Source organism: Anopheles merus, unplaced genomic scaffold (assembly GCF_017562075.2).
Source record: "Anopheles merus strain MAF unplaced genomic scaffold, AmerM5.1 LNR4000046, whole genome shotgun sequence".
NCBI classification, from domain to species: Eukaryota; Metazoa; Arthropoda; class Insecta; order Diptera; family Culicidae; genus Anopheles; species Anopheles merus.
In genome coordinates this window covers 86462-99155 of record NW_024427626.1, presented here as the reverse complement: position 1 = coordinate 99155, position 12694 = coordinate 86462, and positions in this window count along the sequence as shown.

The following is a 12694-nucleotide window of genomic DNA, read 5'->3' as shown; positions in this document are numbered from 1 at the left end:
TGTCCAAGAATGGTGTCCGCGACGGGAGGGCAATGGTCGAGCAAGCAGGTTTCCCTAGTAAACCTTGTATGGTAAACATACCCAAGCGTGTCCGTATGCACGCAACGATAGTCACGAACGGGCACATACCTAGGGAAAGTACTCTACGTACTAGGACTTCTGTCCAAGAATGGTGTCCGCGACGGGAGGGCAATGGTCGAGCAAGCAGGTTTCCCTAGTAAACCTTGTATGGTAAACATACCCAAGCGTGTCCGTATGCACGCAACGATAGTCACGAACGGGCACATACCTAGGGAAAGTACTCTACGTACTAGGACTTCTGTCCAAGAATGGTGTCCGCGACGGGAGGGCAATGGTCGAGCAAGCAGGTTTCCCTAGTAAACCTTGTATGGTAAACATACCCAAGCGTGTCCGTATGCACGCAACGATAGTCACGAACGGGCACATACCTAGGGAAAGTACTCTACGTACTAGGACTTCTGTCCAAGAATGGTGTCCGCGACGGTCGGGGAAGCAGGTTGCTTATCATGTCAAACAAGTTAAATTGCTACCTTAAGAGAACGAAAGTTACTGTGCATGGAACAAAACGTGTGCCTAGAATTCCTTCCTGGTTTCCCTAGTAAACCTTGTATGGTAAACATACCCAAGCGTGTCCGTATGCACGCAACGATAGTCACGAACGGGCACATACCTAGGGAAAGTACTCTACGTACTAGGACTTCTGTCCAAGAATGGTGTCCGCGACGGGAGGGCAATGGTCGAGCAAGCAGGTTTCCCTAGTAAACCTTGTATGGTAAACATACCCAAGCGTGTCCGTATGCACGCAACGATAGTCACGAACGGGCACATACCTAGGGAAAGTACTCTACGTACTAGGACTTCTGTCCAAGAATGGTGTCCGCGACGGGAGGGCAATGGTCGAGCAAGCAGGTTTCCCTAGTAAACCTTGTATGGTAAACATACCCAAGCGTGTCCGTATGCACGCAACGATAGTCACGAACGGGCACATACCTAGGGAAAGTACTCTACGTACTAGGACTTCTGTCCAAGAATGGTGTCCGCGACGGTCGGGGAATTGTGTGTTTGACTCAATTACCAAATCCTAGGAACATACATGTAGTGTATACAAACATTAACATTAACGCGTACGTTTGGGCTGCGCACTCCAAATGGTACACAAATAAGGGTGATTTTATGATCAGACGGACAAAACAAAGGTGGAGAAGACAGTTTTCGGCACGATGTGCACAGAGCTCATTTCGTCGTCCCGGGCGAATGGAAAAACACAAAAATCGCGAGTTTCGCCCTCGGGCTACCGCCCTCGGGCGTATCTTTCTAGGTTTCTGTCTATAAAAGGGCAGGCCAAAAGGTGACCGGTTGAGATAAGCATTTTAAGCATACAAGCACTTTATTGCAACTTTTGACACAAAAACTAGGTACGTACATGTAGATTGTACCAACATGGACATCCATGAACGCGTACGCTCGGGCTGCGCCCTCCGTGTTGTACTTTCCCTGATCGGTACACAATTTTGGTGCATGTGTACCAACATGGACATCCATGAACGCGTACGCTCGGGCTGCGCCCTCCGTGTTGTACTTTCCCTGATCGGTACACAATTTTGGTGCATGTGTACCAACATGGACATCCATGAACGCGTACGCTCGGGCTGCGCCCTCCGTGTTGTACTTTCCCTGATCGGTACACAATTTTGGTGCACGGCTATCCTGACCGGCAACTTGTACCAACATGGACATCCATGAACGCGTACGTAGTGTACTTTCCCTGATCGGTACACAATTTTGGTGCATGTGTACCAACATGGACATCCATGAACGCGTACGCTCGGGCTGCGCCCTCCGTGTTGTACTTTCCCTGATCGGTACACAATTTTGGTGCATGTGTACCAACATGGACATCCATGAACGCGTACGCTCGGGCTGCGCCCTCCGTGTTGTACTTTCCCTGATCGGTACACAATTTTGGTGCACGGCTATCCTGACCGGCAACTTGTACCAACATGGACATCCATGAACGCGTACGTAGTGTACTTTCCCTGATCGGTACACAATTTTGGTGCATGTGTACCAACATGGACATCCATGAACGCGTACGCTCGGGCTGCGCCCTCCGTGTTGTACTTTCCCTGATCGGTACACAATTTTGGTGCATGTGTACCAACATGGACATCCATGAACGCGTACGCTCGGGCTGCGCCCTCCGTGTTGTACTTTCCCTGATCGGTACACAATTTTGGTGCACGGCTATCCTGACCGGCAACTTGTACCAACATGGACATCCATGAACGCGTACGTAGTGTACTTTCCCTGATCGGTACACAATTTTGGTGCATGTGTACCAACATGGACATCCATGAACGCGTACGCTCGGGCTGCGCCCTCCGTGTTGTACTTTCCCTGATCGGTACACAATTTTGGTGCATGTGTACCAACATGGACATCCATGAACGCGTACGCTCGGGCTGCGCCCTCCGTGTTGTACTTTCCCTGATCGGTACACAATTTTGGTGCACGGCTATCCTGACCGGCAACTTGTACCAACATGGACATCCATGAACGCGTACGTAGTGTACTTTCCCTGATCGGTACACAATTTTGGTGCACGGCTTAGGAAATGGGCTTAAAATGTTATCACTCAATCCATTTAATCTTGTTATAGTCGATACTTACCGTGCCGACCAAGTAGGACACGATACAAGGCAATGTTGTTTGAGTAATAATATATCCGCCATACATTTCAGTACAAAATTGCTCGGTCAGACCTACGGCGGGCCATAACTCGAATACTAAACGTCGCAGACATGGGTCGTAGAACAATTTTAAGCTCGTCTAATCATTCTCTATCCGATTCTGGATAGTGGTTTTTTGACCACTTTTCATCATTTTGTGACACCCCGAACCTAGGGACAGCTCCCTAGCTTTTTGCAAAAAAGTGCACCGAACGGGCCGGAGAGCTCGAGTAGTCAAAAAATTTTTTTCGCTAAAAACCCTCAAAACGTGTCAGAAACACACCCTAGATGATGAAAAGTGCAACCAGAAAGTCAACCGACAACATGCCCGGGGGTACCAATTTGCTCTACGCGTCCCTAGGTAGGGTACTTTTTCATACAAACATCAATGTGCACGGTGCACAAAGTGCGCGGAACAAAAATTGCTCGGTCAGACCTACGGCGGGCCATAACTCGAATACTAAACGTCGCAGACATGGGTCGTAGAACAATTTTAAGCTCGTCTAATCATTCTCTATCCGATTCTGGATAGTGGTTTTTTGACCACTTTTCATCATTTTGTGACACCCCGAACCTAGGGACAGCTCCCTAGCTTTTTGCAAAAAAGTGCACCGAACGGGCCGGAGAGCTCGAGTAGTCAAAAAATTTTTTTCGCTAAAAACCCTCAAAACGTGTCAGAAACACACCCTAGATGATGAAAAGTGCAACCAGAAAGTCAACCGACAACATGCCCGGGGGTACCAATTTGCTCTACGCGTCCCTAGGTAGGGTACTTTTTCATACAAACATCAATGTGCACGGTGCACAAAGTGCGCGGAACAAAAATTGCTCGGTCAGACCTACGGCGGGCCATAACTCGAATACTAAACGTCGCAGACATGGGTCGTAGAACAATTTTAAGCTCGTCTAATCATTCTCTATCCGATTCTGGATAGTGGTTTTTTGACCACTTTTCATCATTTTGTGACACCCCGAACCTAGGGACAGCTCCCTAGCTTTTTGCAAAAAAGTGCACCGAACGGGCCGGAGAGCTCGAGTAGTCAAAAAAATTTTTTTCGCTAAAAACCCTCAAAACGTGTCAGAAACACACCCTAGATGATGAAAAGTGCAACCAGAAAGTCAACCGACAACATGCCCGGGGGTACCAATTTGCTCTACGCGTCCCTAGGTAGGGTACTTTTTCATACAAACATCAATGTGCACGGTGCACAAAGTGCGCGGAACAAAAATTGCTCGGTCAGACCTACGGCGGGCCATAACTCGAATACTAAACGTCGCAGACATGGGTCGTAGAACAATTTTAAGCTCGTCTAATCATTCTCTATCCGATTCTGGATAGTGGTTTTTTGACCACTTTTCATCATTTTGTGACACCCCGAACCTAGGGACAGCTCCCTAGCTTTTTGCAAAAAAGTGCACCGAACGGGCCGGAGAGCTCGAGTAGTCAAAAAAATTTTTTTCGCTAAAAACCCTCAAAACGTGTCAGAAACACACCCTAGATGATGAAAAGTGCAACCAGAAAGTCAACCGACAACATGCCCGGGGGTACCAATTTGCTCTACGCGTCCCTAGGTAGGGTACTTTTTCATACAAACATCAATGTGCACGGTGCACAAAGTGCGCGGAACAAAAATTGCTCGGTCAGACCTACGGCGGGCCATAACTCGAATACTAAACGTCGCAGACATGGGTCGTAGAACAATTTTAAGCTCGTCTAATCATTCTCTATCCGATTCTGGATAGTGGTTTTTTGACCACTTTTCATCATTTTGTGACACCCCGAACCTAGGGACAGCTCCCTAGCTTTTTGCAAAAAAGTGCACCGAACGGGCCGGAGAGCTCGAGTAGTCAAAAAAATTTTTTTCGCTAAAAACCCTCAAAACGTGTCAGAAACACACCCTAGATGATGAAAAGTGCAACCAGAAAGTCAACCGACAACATGCCCGGGGGTACCAATTTGCTCTACGCGTCCCTAGGTAGGGTACTTTTTCATACAAACATCAATGTGCACGGTGCACAAAGTGCGCGGAACAAAAATTGCTCGGTCAGACCTACGGCGGGCCATAACTCGAATACTAAACGTCGCAGACATGGGTCGTAGAACAATTTTAAGCTCGTCTAATCATTCTCTATCCGATTCTGGATAGTGGTTTTTTGACCACTTTTCATCATTTTGTGACACCCCGAACCTAGGGACAGCTCCCTAGCTTTTTGCAAAAAAGTGCACCGAACGGGCCGGAGAGCTCGAGTAGTCAAAAAAATTTTTTTCGCTAAAAACCCTCAAAACGTGTCAGAAACACACCCTAGATGATGAAAAGTGCAACCAGAAAGTCAACCGACAACATGCCCGGGGGTACCAATTTGCTCTACGCGTCCCTAGGTAGGGTACTTTTTCATACAAACATCAATGTGCACGGTGCACAAAGTGCGCGGAACAAAAATTGCTCGGTCAGACCTACGGCGGGCCATAACTCGAATACTAAACGTCGCAGACATGGGTCGTAGAACAATTTTAAGCTCGTCTAATCATTCTCTATCCGATTCTGGATAGTGGTTTTTTGACCACTTTTCATCATTTTGTGACACCCCGAACCTAGGGACAGCTCCCTAGCTTTTTGCAAAAAAGTGCACCGAACGGGCCGGAGAGCTCGAGTAGTCAAAAAAATTTTTTTCGCTAAAAACCCTCAAAACGTGTCAGAAACACACCCTAGATGATGAAAAGTGCAACCAGAAAGTCAACCGACAACATGCCCGGGGTACCAATTTGCTCTACGCGTCCCTAGGTAGGGTACTTTTTCATACAAACATCAATGTGCACGGTGCACAAAGTGCGCGGAACAAAAATTGCTCGGTCAGACCTACGGCGGGCCATAACTCGAATACTAAACGTCGCAGACATGGGTCGTAGAACAATTTTAAGCTCGTCTAATCATTCTCTATCCGATTCTGGATAGTGGTTTTTTGACCACTTTTCATCATTTTGTGACACCCCGAACCTAGGGACAGCTCCCTAGCTTTTTGCAAAAAAGTGCACCGAACGGGCCGGAGAGCTCGAGTAGTCAAAAAAATTTTTTTCGCTAAAAACCCTCAAAACGTGTCAGAAACACACCCTAGATGATGAAAAGTGCAACCAGAAAGTCAACCGACAACATGCCCGGGGGTACCAATTTGCTCTACGCGTCCCTAGGTAGGGTACTTTTTCATACAAACATCAATGTGCACGGTGCACAAAGTGCGCGGAACAAAAATTGCTCGGTCAGACCTACGGCGGGCCATAACTCGAATACTAAACGTCGCAGACATGGGTCGTAGAACAATTTTAAGCTCGTCTAATCATTCTCTATCCGATTCTGGATAGTGGTTTTTTGACCACTTTTCATCATTTTGTGACACCCCGAACCTAGGGACAGCTCCCTAGCTTTTTGCAAAAAAGTGCACCGAACGGGCCGGAGAGCTCGAGTAGTCAAAAAAATTTTTTTCGCTAAAAACCCTCAAAACGTGTCAGAAACACACCCTAGATGATGAAAAGTGCAACCAGAAAGTCAACCGACAACATGCCCGGGGGTACCAATTTGCTCTACGCGTCCCTAGGTAGGGTACTTTTTCATACAAACATCAATGTGCACGGTGCACAAAGTGCGCGGAACAAAAATTGCTCGGTCAGACCTACGGCGGGCCATAACTCGAATACTAAACGTCGCAGACATGGGTCGTAGAACAATTTTAAGCTCGTCTAATCATTCTCTATCCGATTCTGGATAGTGGTTTTTTGACCACTTTTCATCATTTTGTGACACCCCGAACCTAGGGACAGCTCCCTAGCTTTTTGCAAAAAAGTGCACCGAACGGGCCGGAGAGCTCGAGTAGTCAAAAAAATTTTTTTCGCTAAAAACCCTCAAAACGTGTCAGAAACACACCCTAGATGATGAAAAGTGCAACCAGAAAGTCAACCGACAACATGCCCGGGGGTACCAATTTGCTCTACGCGTCCCTAGGTAGGGTACTTTTTCATACAAACATCAATGTGCACGGTGCACAAAGTGCGCGGAACAAAAATTGCTCGGTCAGACCTACGGCGGGCCATAACTCGAATACTAAACGTCGCAGACATGGGTCGTAGAACAATTTTAAGCTCGTCTAATCATTCTCTATCCGATTCTGGATAGTGGTTTTTTGACCACTTTTCATCATTTTGTGACACCCCGAACCTAGGGACAGCTCCCTAGCTTTTTGCAAAAAAGTGCACCGAACGGGCCGGAGAGCTCGAGTAGTCAAAAAAATTTTTTTCGCTAAAAACCCTCAAAACGTGTCAGAAACACACCCTAGATGATGAAAAGTGCAACCAGAAAGTCAACCGACAACATGCCCGGGGGTACCAATTTGCTCTACGCGTCCCTAGGTAGGGTACTTTTTCATACAAACATCAATGTGCACGGTGCACAAAGTGCGCGGAACAAAAATTGCTCGGTCAGACCTACGGCGGGCCATAACTCGAATACTAAACGTCGCAGACATGGGTCGTAGAACAATTTTAAGCTCGTCTAATCATTCTCTATCCGATTCTGGATAGTGGTTTTTTGACCACTTTTCATCATTTTGTGACACCCCGAACCTAGGGACAGCTCCCTAGCTTTTTGCAAAAAAGTGCACCGAACGGGCCGGAGAGCTCGAGTAGTCAAAAAATTTTTTTCGCTAAAAACCCTCAAAACGTGTCAGAAACACACCCTAGATGATGAAAAGTGCAACCAGAAAGTCAACCGACAACATGCCCGGGGGTACCAATTTGCTCTACGCGTCCCTAGGTAGGGTACTTTTTCATACAAACATCAATGTGCACGGTGCACAAAGTGCGCGGAACAAAAATTGCTCGGTCAGACCTACGGCGGGCCATAACTCGAATACTAAACGTCGCAGACATGGGTCGTAGAACAATTTTAAGCTCGTCTAATCATTCTCTATCCGATTCTGGATAGTGGTTTTTTGACCACTTTTCATCATTTTGTGACACCCCGAACCTAGGGACAGCTCCCTAGCTTTTTGCAAAAAAGTGCACCGAACGGGCCGGAGAGCTCGAGTAGTCAAAAAAATTTTTTTCGCTAAAAACCCTCAAAACGTGTCAGAAACACACCCTAGATGATGAAAAGTGCAACCAGAAAGTCAACCGACAACATGCCCGGGGGTACCAATTTGCTCTACGCGTCCCTAGGTAGGGTACTTTTTCATACAAACATCAATGTGCACGGTGCACAAAGTGCGCGGAACAAAAATTGCTCGGTCAGACCTACGGCGGGCCATAACTCGAATACTAAACGTCGCAGACATGGGTCGTAGAACAATTTTAAGCTCGTCTAATCATTCTCTATCCGATTCTGGATAGTGGTTTTTTGACCACTTTTCATCATTTTGTGACACCCCGAACCTAGGGACAGCTCCCTAGCTTTTTGCAAAAAAGTGCACCGAACGGGCCGGAGAGCTCGAGTAGTCAAAAAAATTTTTTTCGCTAAAAACCCTCAAAACGTGTCAGAAACACACCCTAGATGATGAAAAGTGCAACCAGAAAGTCAACCGACAACATGCCCGGGGGTACCAATTTGCTCTACGCGTCCCTAGGTAGGGTACTTTTTCATACAAACATCAATGTGCACGGTGCACAAAGTGCGCGGAACAAAAATTGCTCGGTCAGACCTACGGCGGGCCATAACTCGAATACTAAACGTCGCAGACATGGGTCGTAGAACAATTTTAAGCTCGTCTAATCATTCTCTATCCGATTCTGGATAGTGGTTTTTTGACCACTTTTCATCATTTTGTGACACCCCGAACCTAGGGACAGCTCCCTAGCTTTTTGCAAAAAAGTGCACCGAACGGGCCGGAGAGCTCGAGTAGTCAAAAAAATTTTTTTCGCTAAAAACCCTCAAAACGTGTCAGAAACACACCCTAGATGATGAAAAGTGCAACCAGAAAGTCAACCGACAACATGCCCGGGGGTACCAATTTGCTCTACGCGTCCCTAGGTAGGGTACTTTTTCATACAAACATCAATGTGCACGGTGCACAAAGTGCGCGGAACAAAAATTGCTCGGTCAGACCTACGGCGGGCCATAACTCGAATACTAAACGTCGCAGACATGGGTCGTAGAACAATTTTAAGCTCGTCTAATCATTCTCTATCCGATTCTGGATAGTGGTTTTTTGACCACTTTTCATCATTTTGTGACACCCCGAACCTAGGGACAGCTCCCTAGCTTTTTGCAAAAAAGTGCACCGAACGGGCCGGAGAGCTCGAGTAGTCAAAAAAATTTTTTTCGCTAAAAACCCTCAAAACGTGTCAGAAACACACCCTAGATGATGAAAAGTGCAACCAGAAAGTCAACCGACAACATGCCCGGGGGTACCAATTTGCTCTACGCGTCCCTAGGTAGGGTACTTTTTCATACAAACATCAATGTGCACGGTGCACAAAGTGCGCGGAACAAAAATTGCTCGGTCAGACCTACGGCGGGCCATAACTCGAATACTAAACGTCGCAGACATGGGTCGTAGAACAATTTTAAGCTCGTCTAATCATTCTCTATCCGATTCTGGATAGTGGTTTTTTGACCACTTTTCATCATTTTGTGACACCCCGAACCTAGGGACAGCTCCCTAGCTTTTTGCAAAAAAGTGCACCGAACGGGCCGGAGAGCTCGAGTAGTCAAAAAAATTTTTTTCGCTAAAAACCCTCAAAACGTGTCAGAAACACACCCTAGATGATGAAAAGTGCAACCAGAAAGTCAACCGACAACATGCCCGGGGGTACCAATTTGCTCTACGCGTCCCTAGGTAGGGTACTTTTTCATACAAACATCAATGTGCACGGTGCACAAAGTGCGCGGAACAAAAATTGCTCGGTCAGACCTACGGCGGGCCATAACTCGAATACTAAACGTCGCAGACATGGGTCGTAGAACAATTTTAAGCTCGTCTAATCATTCTCTATCCGATTCTGGATAGTGGTTTTTTGACCACTTTTCATCATTTTGTGACACCCCGAACCTAGGGACAGCTCCCTAGCTTTTTGCAAAAAAGTGCACCGAACGGGCCGGAGAGCTCGAGTAGTCAAAAAAATTTTTTTCGCTAAAAACCCTCAAAACGTGTCAGAAACACACCCTAGATGATGAAAAGTGCAACCAGAAAGTCAACCGACAACATGCCCGGGGGTACCAATTTGCTCTACGCGTCCCTAGGTAGGGTACTTTTTCATACAAACATCAAAGTGCGCTTAGCAAAAGTTCTCCGTCAGACCTACGGCGGGCCATAACTCGAAAACTAAACGTCGCAGACATGGGTCGTAGAACAATTTTAAGTTCGTCTAATGATTCTACATCCGATTCTGGATAGTGGTTTTTTGACCACTTTTCAAAATTTTGTGACACCCCAAACCTAGGGGCAGCTCCCTAGCTTTTGTCAAAAAATGGTCACCGAACGGGCCGGAGAGCTCGAGTAGTCAAAAAATTTTTTTTCGCCAAAATCACTGAAAACGTGTAGAAAACGCATTTTAGATGATGAAAAGTGAAACCAGAACGTCAAACAACAACTTTTTTGGGGGTACCCTTTTTACTCTACGGGCCCCTAGGTAAGGCGCGCCATTAGCGCTTTCCTCTCGAGTTCCCAACTTTTGCCCTCCTGGGAACATGATCATTTGTTCATTGCCTACTATAGGGAGGGTACCTTGCTCCGAGGTCAAAAATGAAAATTTCACCAAATCGTAGTTTTTACCTCTATTTTGTCGTAGGAGCATGGTTTGAGGTGTCGGTGGGTCATTTCGGCCCCCATTTGGGTCATACGTCCCCTCCCCGATTTAGTTCGTCGTATGACCATAGTCCGAACTTATGAAGCAAAAGTGGTGTCTGGTGGTGTCTGCCGATGATCTTAACCTATGATTTCGAGTTGATATGCGTATATTAGAGTAAAATTAGGCCTTGTAGTACACGGCTTATGCCCCGGACTAGGTGTCCCGGGGACAAAATCTCGAAAATTACAGACACCCCAGCATCGCTTAAGGTGGTCAGTAGCAAATATATTTTTGGGTCTTCGGACCCATGAAGAGACAGTAGCTGGCTAGTTTGCTGTACTCTTACGCTGAGAACTGGCAGCGTAGAGGGTCTACGGACCCTGAAAGGACCTACCCAACCTTTCAAAAAGCTCCCTGGAGCGGTACATCACGGGTCTACGGACCCTAAGACTTCGTCGTGATGGTTTCAAGCATAAAAGTCGTAACAGTTTAAGAGGTTTTCGTAAGCGTATATTAAATGCATGCTTGAAACTAAGCTTCGTTGTCTTTAAACACTGCAAGACCAATCGAACTTTTTAGGGAAACTCGAAGGATTCACGCTAAGCTCGATGAGCTATTAAGGGTAGTGGTGCATGGTTTGTCGGCGTTCCTTGGATCTAATCCATTGAACAAATGTGTCTGGGGTCATGGTGCAGGTAAAATAGCGTGATGAAACCGGGTTTCCCTTACCAAATGTGGCATAACTTTCCCTGAGAGCGAAGCTCAGACCCACGTAGGGGAGAGCAAAGTGGAACTTAAATGTTCTATGCAGCAAATGTTCGCCATGCGGATAAACAAGTTGGAATAGCTCAATGTAGTGTAATGCAAACACGAATCGCAATTAACGATAAGGGGACCCAGAAGCAATTCTGCGGAACCCTCGGGGGAGGTGTGAGTTGATATAATTAGAGGTGATAGTCCAAGTTGTTCGAGCTCCGGCTCGGCAGCCGATACGAGGTTCCTGTTGAGCTTGTACATCGCGCAGAGGCGCCGTTCGGTTCTAGCAATGATTCCCGCCACCATGTTTCATGCGTGCAGAGGTCCGTTAGAGCTCGAGCAATGTGTCCCGCCGTGATTACGAAAAAGTTTAACAGTTGACTAAGTTGGGGGTGTGTTCAAGTAATCGCGCAGAGATGCCGATCGGTTTCTAGCAATGTTTCCCGTCACAAGGTGGTATTGGCACCTGTGCAGAGTGACCGTTAGCAATGTCTCCCGTATCACGGTGGTGTTCTACCACTAGTGCAGAGTGACCGCTAGCAATGTCTCCCGTCACAAGGTGGTAGCCCAGTAGTGCAGAGAAGCCGCTAGCAAGTCTCCCGTCACAGAGTAAGCAGGTCCGCGAAGTGCAGAGTAGCCGTTAGCAATGTCTCCCGTATCACGGTGGTATCATTCCACTAGTGCAGAGTGACCGCTAGCAATGCTTCCCGACACACGGCGGTAGCTTACGCAGTGCAGAGAGACTCAGGAGCAAAGTCTTCCGACACACGGTGGTAACTCGACGAGGTGCAGAGTAACCGTTAGCAATGTCTCCCGTATCACGGTGGAGTTCTTCCACTAGTGCAGAGTGACCGCTAGCAATGTTTCCCGACACATCGAAGGAGTAGATCCACGAAGTGCAGAAAGATCGCTGAACCAATCAATGCATCCCGTCGTGGAGAGCTTACACGCCCGTAGGACAAAACAGTGGGGTGTATCCAAGTGAAACATTAGTATACATGAGAGTGCAGAGTACCGATTGGACTATAGTGGTCAAAACGCAGCCGGGTAATTCAACTCTGTAGCCGTACAAAGGTATCCGCCTGTTAGAAGGACACCGTACGGTTTACAGTTTTAACAAAAATGCAGCCGCGGTAATTTCAACCCAACCCACTATAGCCATTCAATGTATCCGTCATAATCATGTATACCGATCGGAGTAGCCAAAGACAATGTTCGTCTAGTGTTGTTGGGGTGTATGCGCGCAGAGATGCCGTTCGGTTTAAAGCAATGTTTCCCGTCACGAGGTGGTATTGGCACCTGTGCAGAGTGACCGTTAGCAATGTCTCCCGTATCACGGTGGAGTTCTTCCACTAGTGCAGAGTGACCGCTAGCAATGTCTCCCGTCACAAGGTGGTAGCCCAGCAGTGCAGAG